This window comes from Manis javanica, chromosome 1 (assembly GCF_040802235.1).
Source record: "Manis javanica isolate MJ-LG chromosome 1, MJ_LKY, whole genome shotgun sequence".
In the NCBI taxonomy this organism is placed as follows: domain Eukaryota; kingdom Metazoa; phylum Chordata; class Mammalia; order Pholidota; family Manidae; genus Manis; species Manis javanica.
The window spans coordinates 46,592,634-46,605,388 of NC_133156.1; the positions used below are offsets into that span (position 1 = coordinate 46,592,634).

The following is a 12,755-nucleotide window of genomic DNA, read 5'->3' on the forward strand; positions in this document are numbered from 1 at the left end:
AAATGTGTTGAAACAATAATAAGCACATAAGACTTTCTTACGCACTAAAAATTAAACATCCCTTAACAAATACTAAGTATTACTTTAAAATGACTTTAAAAGCCGCATATATCAATTAACAATATTTTTTGAGTGCCTCTTATATCAGGTACTGTGCTGGATTTGACAGTAAACAAGGAAATAAACAATATCCAGAAGTTTAAATGTAGCTGGAGTCAGATAGGGGGTAATAGGAACAAAGGCTGTACTTTTACTTCCCTGCCACATATTCTGTGATGGATAGGAGTATGTATAGGGACACTTTAGGGACAGAAAGAGGAAGATAATCATGCCAAGAGATCTGGCTGGAGGCTTGGTCAGGAGAGGCTTACATAAACAATGATAGCCAGTGTATGTAAAAATAGATGTAAAAAAAAAAAAGATGATGTAAAAATAATTCATTAGGATCATGAAAGGAGAAGAAGGACTTTTCTTGCTGAGAAAATGATAATTTGAAAGGTATAATGCTTAGGGGAACTCTAAATTACTTCATTTGATTATTTTGTATCAGAGCATGGAAGGAGATGCATCAAGAAATAATGATAAGGTTGTATCTATAAACAAACACTGCTAAAGAACCCTACTCTGTTTTTTATAAAGTAGATAATGACCAACTCTGCAACATTATTACTACTGTAAGCAAAAAAACACCACTTGGAACTATGTAATCATTATGGTAATGTAATACTATTGTCATAGTAAGAATTACTTAGAACTACTACAATGACCTAGTGGTTAAGTAAATGAATTCTACCAAGAGTATTCAAATAATTATAGTACATTAGATGAATAATTTCTACTATCATTTTATTCATCTAAGTATAGACTATCATACTTATCATAACTTTAAGTACAATTAACCCTTGAACAAGCTAAGGGTTAGGGATGCTGAACCCCTGCAGGGGAAAATCCCTGTATAAATTTTGAGTGCCCCTAAAACTTAACTACCATAGCCTACTGTTGACTGGAGGCTTTTGCAATAACATAAACAGTTGATTTACATATTTTGTATGTTATATGTATCATATACTGCATACTTACAATAAAATAATCTAGGAAAAGAAATGGTTTTTTAAATTGTCACAAATCTCCAAGACTGTTTCCAATATATTTATTGAAAAAAAAATCCACATATAAGTGGACCCACACAGTTCAAACCTGTTGTTCAAGGGTCAACTGCATCTGGAAATCTAAAATATCAAAGCAAACACTATGCCAATAATTATCTTCTTTGAATTTTCTAATTGTCCCCATTGAGTTTGTTCACCTTTCTGGTGTTCAGAATATGGAAAAATTAAAAATATTAAATTGCTTATTGTTCCATCATACATCTGGATGGATGGATGGGGGCATTAGGTGGAGATGGCATGTGAGCCTGCCCAGCAGGCTGGCATGGGGATGGGCTCTGGGGGCCAGGCTTTCCATCATGTGAGCTACTTCTCAGAGCATTCAGACTAAGGATGAGCCAGAGTATGAATTCAAGGGGGAAAAATAGGTATGCCAAAATAGTGAAATTTAAGCCAAGATCAAGAACCAGGTAATTACAGGATCTGAAGAGGGCATTAAAGACAATGCTAGAGCTGACCCAAATGGTTCTAAAAATAATTTCATGAAATGCAGCCATGCACCTTGAAGTACACTGATTAGCATCCGATACTGTGTTAATGAATGGGGCTGGCAATATGATATAGGACCACTATTTCTGTAGTAATTTATTCCAAATCCTTTAGAAAAAAGTAGCTTTTATACCTCCCTTTAATTTTGGGAGTCATGACCTAAGATACCTGAAGTACAATATGCTTTTCTTTTTGTGCTCTCATTTCCATTTGTTTTCATCAACTTAAAAGAACACCATTAATTAAAGCAATAACTTAGAAAGAACAGAGAAGAAAAAGGCTCATTTACAAGAGGTGGTGATGAAAAAAATTAAAATGGAAGTATGGAGGAACTTGTTAAGAAGGATCAATTACTGTCTTTTCACGTTCCACTTATTTTCTCTAAGTGCATGAGAGTTGTTCATTTTTCTTGCCAGATAGTGCTTCTTTGTAATAAAAACAGGAAAGCATGTTCCAACACTGTAAGAAGAGAATGGTTATGATTCATTTCCAAAGAAAGGGGAAGTGTGCTTTTTCCAAGGCTCCTCAGAAGTTGGTTGAGCATCAGGTGCATCTGTCTGACTCCTCCAATCACAGATGCACCCTCTTGCTTAGCGTGAAAGTGCTTCTCCTTCCAATATATCCTAATTCTCTATGTGCATTTTAAAATAGATGTCATATTTTCTGTCCAGTGTTTAAATTAGACAAGAGTACAGAACAGCTTTTTTCACAGAGAGACAAAGAGAAAGAGAGATGTTCTCAGTTGGATGTAGGGAAAGAAAGATTCTGAGCCATTTTTATAAAAATGCCTGTCATTCTCCTAAGTTTCTGGGCACTTATCTTTGACTTTCACATTGCTACTCTCCAGCTTATGGTCTTCAACATCATCAACACCAAGTGTTTCCCAAAATCATAGTGGGAGCAGACTCAGTATTCTCATTACACAGGCTCTGAGCCAACGCATCAATATTTGAAATATGTGTCCACTTACCAAAAGCTATAGCTTTCAAGACCCTGTGGGTAAAATTGAAACATTTCCAGGACATCTCGCCTGGCTTTAGTATATCTGCATATCAATAGGTATTCAGAGGTGGAAAGAAGTATGGCTTTAGTTCATTTGCATCTTTCCTCAGGGGTGGAGAAGTTCATCTCCGTATCAATGGGTGATTACCTGGGCAACAGAGGGCTTATATGTACCTGAGAGGTGAGGGGGAGGGTCAGTGTTATGGGTGCTTGAGCAGAGAAGAAAGACGGCCTGGGACTGCAGTTTGTGAGCAATAAACGAGTTTTAAACTTTATTTCTCCCTTTGACTGATTTTGGTTTTTAGAGGTATTTTGCCCCGGGATTTCCTTTCCCCAAACTTACAGACCCCTAGTGACAAATCTGTAGAGTTAGTCTGGCTAGGATATAAGGGCAACTGCAAAAGGAAAGAAGCAGAGCTGGCAGGGCTTTTGGTGCTCAGTCGGTATCACTGCCTTCTTTGTTTTGTACTGTGAGGTTTCCTGAATGTACATGCGTCTTTTCTCAAACTGAAAATTTACCTCCATATAGCTTAGACCTACTGATGTATTTCAGTTTCTACTATGTCATACAGGAGGTTGTGCATGGACCAAAATGTATAGTTTGTTGCAATAGTTCATTCCATTCTCAGCACTTACAGTCTTAATAGCGATGTTATACAGAACTATCTAATAAGACTTGTGCTCGAAGTCGCGAATCCCAAGGAGACCAACAAGGAGCCAACACGTATGCAAAAGCAAAGAGCCTTTATTCGAGCTAGCCCGAGCTCAATCTCACACCCGTGCCAACACAGTGGCCAGGTGCCAGAGAAAGAGAGCGTGTTTTCCCCAGAACAAGTTTTATGGGTTTCCAGGGCGGTTTGGGGGGGGTGACGGCCATGGCCCTGGCTGATTGGCTGGGCCTGGGGGTAGTTGGTGGGTGATGAGTCATGGCTTTGGTCAGTTGGCAGGGTCCAGGGGTGGTGGGTGATCTTGCTGACTGGAGGAGAGAGAGGGACTAAGCTCCGATTGGGTGAAATAGGATCCAGGTCCCAACTGGCTGAAATAGAATCTGGGAGCTTGCCCTTTAAAAGACGGCTCAATTCCCAATGTATGCCATTGGAATATAAGATACATTTGCCACTGACTATTTCTTTGTCTCTTTTATGCATATTAATCACTTGGTAGTTGCTTAATAAATATTGTTGGGTGGGTTGAGAATATTTTTAAAAATTCAGTGTTTTAACCCTCATTGTTTATATACCTGCTTTCATGAATTAGGAGCCTAATGTAACAGAATTTCATTTACTGAAACAATTGTATAAAACACAAAAGTTTGGCAGAATAGCAAAAATATTAATTGTCTTTTGATGAATATATCCTTTTTAAGGTACCAAAATAAATGTAACTGAATTTTTGTTGTTCCTTTCTAATACAGAGTTTATGATGTTTCTTTCAAAAATACCTCATATTCTTACACCTACATCACTGCCATTACTAATGCAGAGGCAAAGAGACCACATATGAGAGATTAGAAAGGTTTAAGGTCTTTTTAATTATAGAATTCTGTGATTATCCTTTAAGGAATTTTTTTTTAAATTTTAACAAAATCCAAAACCTAACTCACTATGTTCATGTTAGAGATTTTTCACATAGCAGTACATCCATTTCTAATGTTTTCTATTTTGCCCATTTCAATATGAATTCACTGATAATATCTGCATCTAAGTAAAATGGATGCATTGGAAGTGTTACGGCAGCTCAGACAATCAATAGGATGCTGGGGAACCAAACCTGAAAATCAGAAGAAGCTAAAGGAAGATACCCAGTGGCAGTCTTGTAACTGAAACAATGTGGTCAAGGTTTTGGATCACTTACTCTTCTGAATGACCTACATATATTGCCTCGTCTTAGCCTCACTAGTGCCTTAAAAATTAATAGTGTTAAGTAACAGACTGGTCCCTTTGATCTTCTTCAGTAGGAAAGGATTAAAGGATCTCTTGAATTGTATTGAAAGGGCAGGCTCCTGGATTCTACCTCAGCCAATCAGGACCTGGGTCCTATTTCAGCCAATCGGGACCCGGATCCTATTTCAGCCAATCAGGACCCGGATCTTATTTTAGCCAATCTGGACCCGGATCCTAATTTCAGCCAATCAGAGCTTGGTCTCTCTCTCTCTCCCCTCCAGTCAGCCAGAAGTACACCCACCAACCCTAAACCCTGCCAATTGACCAAAGCCACAACCAATCACCCCACCAACTACCCCTAGGCCCAGCCAATCAGCCAGAGCCACGACTGTCACCCCACAAACCACCCTAGAAACCCATAAAACCTTTGTGTTTTTGAAACTCTCTCTTTCTCTGGCACCTGGCTGCTGAGTTGGCACAGGTGTGAGATTGAGCTTGGGCTGGCTGGAATAAAGGCTCTTTGCTTTTGCATCCATGTTGGCTCCCTGGTGATCTCCTGGGATTTGTGACTTTGGGCACAACAGTATCAGTCATTTTATTTTATAATCTTGGAAGTGACCAACAGATACACCCCAGGATGAAGAGACAATTTGCCAAAAAAGAAAATGTAGGGGACAAAAGGAGAGATGCTGTCTGAGTGACCCCAAGTAAGAAATCTTCACAACATTATGGAATAGTTCTACATGGGATGTGTGTAGCACTTTCAAGCTGCACAGATTTGAATTTTCTTCCTTACATCTATACCTGAAGCACATCCTGTTTAAAAAACTAATAGGTATCTCTCAAACTTTTAAGTTAAGACCTTCAGTTTGAGTCACATTTCATTTCATTCTACCCTAATCCCTAGATACATACTGATTGTGCATGCAGGACTCTAGCTTCTCCTTGACTAATGGAAGGAAGGTGAACTTCTATGTCACCAATTAACTATTTTATAAGCTAAACTCCTGGTAGAATAAGGTGGCTTGTTGCAACCGTGATTTGAAATGGACTAAGCAGCATTCCCTGTAGTCATCATTCAAAATCCCATTATCATCAGATCTCCAAGGAGTCTTGTTTGATAAATACTGTTGAAATAACAATTTTGTCATTACTTGTAAAGTGGCAAGATTCATAAGCATGAGTAGTTTGTTTTTAAGCACAGTTGCACTATTTGAACTTTGGTAAAGATAGTTGTGTCTGAAAGAATATGCTCATTAATCTTTACAAACAAGTTTTAGGTTTATTTTTAATACCATTTGATATAAAAAAAATAAGTTGACTTTGTTAGCATTTCACTGAGAATGCCAATAGTTATTTTTCTTGTCTGACTCAATAGTTCATGCCCTGAATCCATAAGAACATTGAAAACACAAGCAATTTCAATGTCCTAATCTCCATTTTGATGATGCTAAGGTTGCCTCTGGAAGTGCTTATTTCTTTAGAACTCTCTTGATATTATCATACTTGTCAAACAGGTAGAATAACTGTTCCTCATCCTGAATATATGAGTTGCATATTTCCAATGCACTCCCTTTGTTCCACGTTTTCTTCCTCCAATTTTTTCTGTTTTGTTTTTTATGACCAATTTCTTTTCTCTATTTCTGATTGAATCCATGTGCAATGTAATCATCCAGTTGTGCTTCATGTATATTAATTCTGAGTATTCATGTTCATTTTTAAATTCCCATGAAACTTATTTGCACCAAATAATATTTTAAACATATGATGTGTCTTTATGAATGAGGAAATTTAGTAGTAGAAACTCTTAAATATGCAACCTTTAATTCAGAATGACTGACACATGAAATCGTTTCATCCAGCTTTACTGTTGTGCTTTAAGAAATTCTTGACTCCCAGAAGCAGCATAATTAATAGTTGAGAGAAATAAGACTATGATGTTTAGTTTGATTGAAGCAGAAAAGCACATTTGGGAAACATTTACTGGATTTCAAAGAAGATGGATAAAAATCAATTTTGCCTGTTGTCTGCATTGCTGTTTCATTCTCCGGTTGCCAACACACCATAAATTGGTACCAAAATTAGAATTTTGACATATCATTAATCAGAGAAATAAATATGAAACAGCTTGATGAACCTTGGTATAAGAAACAAAAACTTAAATAAAAAATAATCCCATATGTGTTATTTCTTGCAGGAGCTTAATATAATTTAGTAAATCATATAATAAATTCCTACAAAGGATACAAGCTCACTCCTCCTTATTTTTAATGTAAAAATTTTCTAAGAGAAAACATTAATTTAAAATCATAAAAATGTGTTTTCACATATTTTTGGTACCATTTCTTATGATGTTCACATCTAAGTTCTACTTTAGTTTAATTTGGGGATAGTTTATTTATGAATTGGAAAATTTTCTTTCTCTATGTAAGGTATTACTAGAGAATTCTTGTTAACCTGTTTGGAAAATATAACCACTCCAGTTTATTAAGCTGATATTGTGTACACTGAACTTTTAATATCAATGAAGGATAGACTCTGTCTCATTTTAAATGTCAGTAGGCTGTTAAATTATCTTATTGAGAAATATTCTTAGTATAAAAAAGGCAGCACAGGTGATAGATGAATTTGGGAGCTATTTTAAGAGCTAAAATCAGCAGTCCTGAGAATGGGTTGGATATGGAGAGGGAAAGAGGGGGGAGATTCTGAGTATCATTCCCTGGTTTCTGTTTTGAGAAATTGGGTAGATGTTGGTACAATCACCAAAAATAAACACTCAACTGACTTTTGAGAATATTTTTTTCCACTTTCTTTACCCTGCCTTCAACCTCTACCTTTATTCTAAAAAACACCTTCAGAAGCTACTCTCTAATATCTCAAATGTTATATCTAGTCTTTAAATTCTATCCTCTATTCCAAAATTGTTTATTTTATCTCTCATTTGTTTCTCTTGTTTCTCTATCTCTCATTTTGGAATCATGTCATATAATTACCTGAATAGATTTTGGGATCAACTCCAAATAGGATGCTGTTTTTGAGTATACCAAAATCCTGTGTTCCCCAACCTTATTTGGTTAGGTATGAAGTCCTGGACTTAGACAGCTAGCAAGAAAATCCAGGCCCATCTTTTCTATTCTTGGGGAATGTGTTTAAAAAAAAAAAACCCTTGTTAAGACTATTAACCCAATCTAATCTCTCTACTAAGCACAAGATAAGAATAAATTCTCCAGTCTGCATGCTTCCTTTCTTACTAACTCACTGAAGAAAGTAATTGTCATCAATATTATTAGAGTCTTGAGTTGGATATACATAAGGCATAATAGACTGCCATTCTGTGCTAGGCCAAATAATGTCCCATAAATATATCAGGTCCTATCTCTGGAATGTGGGAATGTCACTTTATGTTGAAAAAAGGGTCTCTGAAGCTATGATTAAGTTGATAATATGGGGATGGAGTGATTAGCCTGGACTCTCTGGTGGGCTGTAAACTTAATCAGAAGTATTCATTTAGGAGGGAGGTAAAGGGAGGTTTCATAAAGTTGAAGAAGGTGATGTGATTATGCAGGCAGATATATGAGCGATGCAGCCACAGGCCAAGGAATGCCTTCAACCACCTAAAGCTAGAAGAGGCAAGGAATGGATCCTCCCCTGGAGCCTCCAGAGGGAACTTGACCCCACTAACACCTTGATTTTAGCCCAGAGAAACTAATTGTGGACTACTGCCTCTAGACCTGTGAGAGAATAAACAAGTTGTTTTAAGCAGTCAAGTCTGTGGTGATTTGTTAACAGCAGTCACAGAAAACTAATGCATGTAAGACAATGTTTATGAGAATACACTCTAGAGTCAAACTGTTCATATTTGAAACCTGACTACTGTTTGTAACTATGAAAATTGGGCAATTCATACTTTTCTCTGTATTTCAATGTTTTCTTTTGTAATATGAGTATATTAATAGTAGTACCCATCTCATAGAATTGTATGTGAATTTTAAAGAACGATTCTTATAAAGTGACAAGCAAATCATGCACAGATGTTAACTTATTTATTTAACATTGTAATGTTCTCTATTTACAAGGATCATTAAGGAATTTCCATTTTTGAAAGTCTTTTAGAAGTTAGTTGATTTTCTTGAAGTGGACAGATTCTCATTCTGAGTTACACTAGTGCCAAAGATTTCATGATGGTATAAATAAAATGTAGTTAGTAGTAGATTGACAAAATGACTCCAATAGCTGATCCTAACCTATTTGATCAAGAACAAACTTCCCTGGTAGCAGCAGGGGCCACGGGAAATAATTAAGGAAAGTGTAAGATAAATTTTAGCCGAAATAAGCAGGCAAAGAGAGGCAACAAAGGGCCAGGTAGTTTATTTGAGTGCAATTCCTGGGTGATGTTCTGCAGTCTGGGTATTACAGGCCAGGGAAGTCACACCCGGTCAGGGAAGTGGGGGCTTATAAGGGATTAAGAGGGGGAGGAGTGGGCAAGCTATAGTAGGGGGCGTGGAGAGGTATAATTGGCTAAAGGTGACATAATAGATAACTAGAAACTTTTTTCCTTCCAAGAGGGAGGAGGCTGACATCCGGGTCTTAGTTGGCACATCAGAAGGATGGAATTCAGGAAGAGCTGTCCCCTTCCCATAAGGCACGGACCTTGGGGTCTGGTCTGTTCTCCCCCTATGGCATCTCTCTGTTCTGTTTGCATGTCCCTGTTTTTCCTTCTCCAGCCTAACAGAAAGAGGCTGCAGTAATTGCTGAAAACTTAGGCCAATTTACCAAAGGCAGAGCAGTGGTCAGTTATGGGATTTCTTTCTAGAACAGGAGGTAAAACAACACAAAATTCTTAAAATACATATGTATTTGCATTGATTAAAGCCACATTAGCAGACACAGGTCTGTAAGGCTAAGGAGATTGGCAAGTTCATATACCCTGTGAAATTCCTTTATACCCTAAGATGCTGCCTTTCCTTTATGTGAAGCACTTTCCAACTTTATGTCAGAGCTTCTTGTAAACTTAGCTTAGTCTTATTATCATATAAAGTTAGCTTAGATAAATTATCATATTCATTTGTTCATTTTATTTGATATAGCATTTAAAACTTTTCTATTGTTAATATGGAGAATAAGCCTGATAATTGAGGTAACTAAAAGTGTATGGGGGAGGAAAAATCTTCCTCTACCCATCTGAGATTCTCTGTCTGGGGTACTGTAAATTGGACTGATGAAGATTAATAAGAAAAAAGGACACAAAAATTATTTAATTCGAGTTTTATGTCACATGAGAACCTTAATGAGGAAATGAAGAGTGAACAGAGTTAAACCTGAGCGTCTTTATACTAACTGTGATAAAGTGTGGAAAGTCATGGAAAAAATATGATAGGACAAAAGAGTATGAACCAATGGTCATAAAATGGGAAAACTTAATAAGGCCTCTTCATATAGGTTCCACTCTGTGTCTCTCTTTCTTTGGATGTAAGGATGCTCTTTTCCTCCAGGCACAGGGAAGGCACCTCTCACTGGATGGTCTCATGACTTGCTTCAGGGCAAAAGAAGGGAGGGAGGGTCAGAAAGTCTTTTCTCCACTTTCTCTTTTACAAATTCCTTCAGCTTAGAAACTTCAATATACCAAGGTGCCATATTGTGGGGTAGCATGTCCTAAATCCTTCAGGTGTCATACTTTCAGTCTTTATGTAGACTTCCTGCTTTATATGGTCCATCTGGAGCTCTACACTAGGATCATTTGTTCTTATGTTTCAAAGAATGTGGTGTTTGGAACACTCTAGTCTCTTTTTCATGTTCTTATCTGCTATACTATCTTCCCAGAATTCAATGCCTTAATACAGTTTACTTCTACCAAATAAATCCAATACATTACTTCTTTCTAATCTGAGAAAGCACTGAGAATACTTATTATTAATTAGTTATTAGTAATTATTAGATTACTTATTAATACTTATTATTGGAAAGTTATTAGTAAATGAAGAGTTCTGAGACAGGACACTCAATGAAATGCATATTTCTTTAACACAATATCTTATCTAGTTTATAGGACATTGAAGTTTTAACCTACAGTATTTTGTCATATTACTGAGTTGTTTAAATCACCCCCATAATTGTGGATCAGGGGATATCCTAGCTATGAACTTCCTCTTCTGTTAATATGGGTGTCATTCTAGTTCAGTGTTTAACAAACCAGGGCCACACAATTAGTTACCCAGGTCGTTATTTGATGTTTCATTGAAAACACATTACATCATCAAATAGTCTTAGCAAACACTTGAATAAAGGTAAATGCTTGTGTTCTTCCAGTCTCTTCAGAAGACTTTAATATAGTGATTATATTCTGATTTTCCTAGAATAGGTAGAATTCACTGATTCCCAAATGCATTTAAAAAGAAAAACTTTATTTCCTTGTTTGTTGGCAATAACCTGGTACCATGGTATAGAACTATTTTTCCTTAGAAGGCAGTTTGGAACATAGGATATCTAAGCTCCACTACAACTGTAACATTCTTAATATTTATTCTTTTAATCGCAGAATTAATATGTGAATTAACTGTTAAGAGTTAAACATTACCAACCAGTATTTTATTAATGCTTTTCTTATCTAATTTCTTCTTGCCAAGTCTTGATGCAAAAGATAACTAGATTTGTTCATATCTAATTACTTTTTCATCTCTGTATCCCTTTCCCACTTTTACCACTGTTTAACCTGATGTCATTTATTCTAGTAAGTTATATGTAGTCCTCATTTTTTTAAACTTTTACCCTTTGACAGAAATGCTCATCAATGTCTAAGAGGAGGTCTTACATCAAAAATAAATATATTCCTGACCAGGAAGAAAGAGTGTGACTGAGCATTATTTTATGGGTACAAAGTCACAACAGATTATTTCTGCAATTTTTGGTGAAGAGACTTAAGGAAAATCTGCCTCATACTTCTAAAATTTTTAGAAATGAAAATGGGTAATTTTTACTTGTGAGTTTCCAAGCACCCCCTGGGGTACACTCTATGTGAGGTAGTTGAAAATGTCATTTTTAAAGGTATGGGAATGATAGCTTTTCTTCCATAATTGATCAAACCCAAGGTAGCAATTTTATATATGTAAGTATTTTCTTAATAGTAGTTTTAGGACTATTTGGGCAGGTAGAAATCACCATGTAAAGGCAATTTCTGGTTTTAGAGAAAGAGTAAGAAAGGAAGAAAATATAAAACTCTAACCCATTCCAAATATAGTTTCTCCTGGTTAAGAAGAAATATTATTATATTCCTAAGACTTCTAAGTTACTATTGAAAGAATGAAGGAAGAGATTGAAGCAGTTTCTTGGTTATATTTAGCAAAAAGGGGATCTTTTGGTAACACTGTAGGTCATGGATTCATAATGATTTTTTATCCACAAAATAGCTAAGATTAGCCACAATACAAAGGATTTATTGGAGGAGGTCCATCTGTTCAATGATGCTGATATGAAGCTGTGATCACATATTTACAGAGAATCCATACACTCAGCGCTATGCAAAGGTGTACCAGGGGTCCAAGAAAAATATAAAGTGCAGTTATTTTCAAAGAAGAAACCGTGTCCTTGTTAGCTACTATAAAAAGCAGACTCTCATGTCTTTCCTGCATTGTTGAAGACCCATAGGATTGCTAGGTAAGGTCTTTTGTGACCCCTTCTCACCCACTTGCATTCTACAGCTGCCTTTAGCTACAAAGGGGTTTCTTTGCATGAGATGTCTCTCTAGTGTTTCTAGTGTCTCTAGTTCTAGTTTTTCTGACCTTAAAGGTCAGAAAAAAAGGTGAAAAGTTAGAAGGAAATAAGCTATCTTATTTTATTTTTTGTCTTTTTGTCTTTGTTAACTTTGAGGACAGTTCTATTAGTCACATCTTTCATATGAAACCTGCCTAGGTAGTGGAGAAGTTGGCAGAGGTCATGAGGCTACATCTTCTACCTAATTAAAAATATAATAATTAAAATATTTTATTTACTTTTTAAATAGCAAATTGAATTATCATCTTGTTCTCTCCCTACAAAGTCATACTAATGTTAAATGACAAAGGAGTACATTTCCACTTAGCAGCAGTTTATTTTAGGATGGTTTACTTCTTCTCACGGGACTAAATCCCCCAAAATTTAATTTTACAATTGTTTTTGGGGTATCTTCTAATATAATAAAATTTAGACTCAAATTCCCATATGTTTAATAATATAAAATACT

General features: G+C 36.1%; 1 long non-coding RNA gene across 5 annotated transcripts in view; it reads left to right on the forward strand.

The window, feature by feature from the left end:
• The window catches only part of LOC140848003 (uncharacterized), a 1,137,778-nt gene that overhangs the window by 139,299 nt on the left and 985,724 nt on the right, over positions 1-12,755 (forward strand). The gene's annotated exons all lie outside the window — the stretch shown is intronic.